The 2877-nt window shown below is 34.5% G+C and overlaps 1 long non-coding RNA gene across 1 annotated transcript in view; it reads right to left on the bottom strand.

Annotated features, from left to right (window-relative positions):
• The window catches only part of LOC109950162, a 4319-nt gene continuing 2503 nt past the window's right edge, over positions 1062-2877 (bottom strand). Inside the window, exon 2 of the long non-coding RNA XR_002272460.1 lies at positions 1062-1568. This is a non-coding gene — a long non-coding RNA (uncharacterized LOC109950162). The remainder of the gene's footprint in view (positions 1569-2877) is intronic.

The raw sequence follows: 2877 nt of genomic DNA on the forward strand, positions 1-2877 counted from the left end.
AACGGGATATTTATTTATGCAAACGCAAGGAGTGCGTTCGTTGGGTAAAGTTGCCCGTTCCCCGGAAAAATGGACCCTACTAAATTTCTTTTTTAAACAAACACACTATTTTTTCACGCGAACGCAAAGGTTGCGTTTGTTGAGTACGTTGTGTTCATTTGATAAAGTTAAATGTTGGTGTGTTCGGTAAGAAAAAAAATCAGAGTTCATGAGAAAGAAGAAGACATGATTTTTTATTTTTTATGTTGTTTTGTTTTGTTTTGAGTTGAAGAAATTATTATTATTATTTTAAAGAAAAAGCGTATGGGTGTGATATATAGTATTGTTAATTTAATTGGATCTTTCCCCTGATATTTTTCAGGTGCTTCTTTTTTAAAACTATTTAAAATGTGGTTCTTAAAATTTTTCATGTAAGCCTTGTACCAAGGGATATGCACTAGAAACCAACTCCACTAAATAAATTTTTGTGTCAATTTGTTGCACGTTGGAGTATATATACAGTTGTTATAATAATAATATAAATTATGTAAAATAAAAAATTTTAGGGGGTCCTCAAAAATCAGGGGCCCTGTGCATTGGCGCCACTTGCACTATTTCAGGGCCGCCCTTTTCTACTAGTTGGGTTAATCTTAACTATCTCATATATGGGAAGATAGTAGAGAGCTCAAGAGAGACCTATGTGCACCATGTTCAAACATGGCTTACAAACTGCTCGGGTTACGTAACTTGGTATGACTATTGTGTGAATCTAGATGGTTGTTCCTCATTGTTTGAACCTCATTGGAGCTCTTCATTTATGTAGATGGACACTTATCTAAATTGTAATTCAATGTTAAAACAAACTATGGATTTATGCATGGTTTATTCATTCTAATCAACATTTTATTTTCAAACTTTTCATTAACACACATTACATACCACTTATATTTCATCATATGTATATCTTATTATTAGTAAATTTTGAGTTTTATTTGTTCAATACATTCATTGATAATGTACATAACATTTATGAAAGTTTTATACCAAAATTATGTGTTTCAATACCTATATCTGTCTTCTTCTTTTTTCCGATACCTAAGACGATAATAATATATCCCCCGAAATATCCGTAAATTGGAGGCCCTATATTATTTACATGGTTGATATTTTAATCCTTGGCCCACTCGAACCTTCCAAGGCAGAACCATATGTAGCCTTCTCTTTAAGGTTTAATTTCCTCCATTTATTAGCAATCTCTTCTTGTACCTGGAAAAAAAAATCTCATTAAAAGAGCCTTTTTAATAAAATAATTAATAAACTAACCCAATCCATTGCCATCTCTCACCTTATTGTCCAACTTTGCATTTGCCACTTTCCCCATTTTATGTCTTCTTTTTTTTTTTTTTTGTAAATTATTTATTTTTAATCAAAAAACCATCATAATATTAAGCAACTACATTTCCGATTTTTAGATGTACGTGTAACTTACATGAAATTAAAAAATGCATCTCGGCCAACTCTTGATTGTTGCACATTACTGTCGACTTTGCGCTTTCCTTTTGTTGATCCCCTTTTTTGAGCTTCCATAACTTGCACAAATCAAGTACAAAACACTATCATGCAATTGTCTATAGCGCCGAGAATTTGAATACTAATCCAAAGCCTAATACCCCCACCCCCGTAAACACCACAACATCACATTGCTTAATTAAAAAAATACGGCGACCTAGATTTGCATACAGTTGCTTAGTAATTGCATATACTGATATGCAATTGCTCGATACTACTTGCAAGTGCATCAGCCCTCGATTATAACATTGCATAGATAATGCACACAACCTACACATGCATTTCTCTATTGGGCCGAGATTCTGACTCATTTCAAATCCCAATCCAAATCTTAACGAAGCCTAACATTACACTTTCGGAACACTTTACTCCCTATAACAAATTATTCAAAAACACAGTCAAACCTACCTACCTACCACGAAATCACCTCACTTGCATAATTTGAAAACAAAACTATATACTCTAATTGCATTCAATGACTTGGATTTGCATACAGACTATTAGTAATTGCATATAGAGATATGCAATTGCATGAACATTACAACCATGAATGTGAGATACCCACTTCACCTCACAACACTTTCAAAATGACAAACCCACTTCATCTCATGAATGTGAGAAACCTACTTCCCCTCTTGCCCCAAGTCATCACCACAGAATTTCAATTAACAATACCATAAAACAATGTTAACTTACCTTCATAAGGAACTAATACCAAATGCTTTCACAAGGGCTCGATTGCAGACGAGAGGAGTGCCAATAACCCACCAGTGACTGGAAAAACTGAATTCCAATTCCTATTATCAACCCAAAATGCTAACCCCTAAAATTTTCCCCAAAATTCAAACCCTAGAATAGGTGGTTTTTGACAATGATGTCAAAGAAGAGAGAGAGAGGTTGCAGAAAGGAGGAAGAAACTTTCTACAGAAGAGGAGTTGAAGAAAATGACTTTGAAGATGATGAAGATTATCAGTTTGAAGTTGAAGCATACCACTTTGCGGAAGAAGAACGTCAACTGAGTGTGCATGTGAAATCGTTTACCTATTCACTTTAGCAGCAGCTCGTGAAATCGTTTACTTGTTGACCAGGTCAGCTGGTTTCCCTTGTATTTTAAAAAAAGTCACGTGCTAGGTTGTACAGAGGACTCTAATCAAATACACAAAAATCTGACCAACAGAAGCTTTATATTTTGACTACCTAATAAATTTTTGTTCAATGGAGGTTCCAGGTTGCTTGGGAGCCTCGGAACCCAAGCCCATTTCTTAAGCCCAAATATATGGGTGAGCAAAAATGGAAAATAACCCAACCAAAATAACTCAACCAAAATTA

The sequence above is a fragment of the Prunus persica genome, chromosome G7, assembly GCF_000346465.2.
Source record: "Prunus persica cultivar Lovell chromosome G7, Prunus_persica_NCBIv2, whole genome shotgun sequence".
Taxonomy (NCBI): Eukaryota; Viridiplantae; Streptophyta; class Magnoliopsida; order Rosales; family Rosaceae; genus Prunus; species Prunus persica.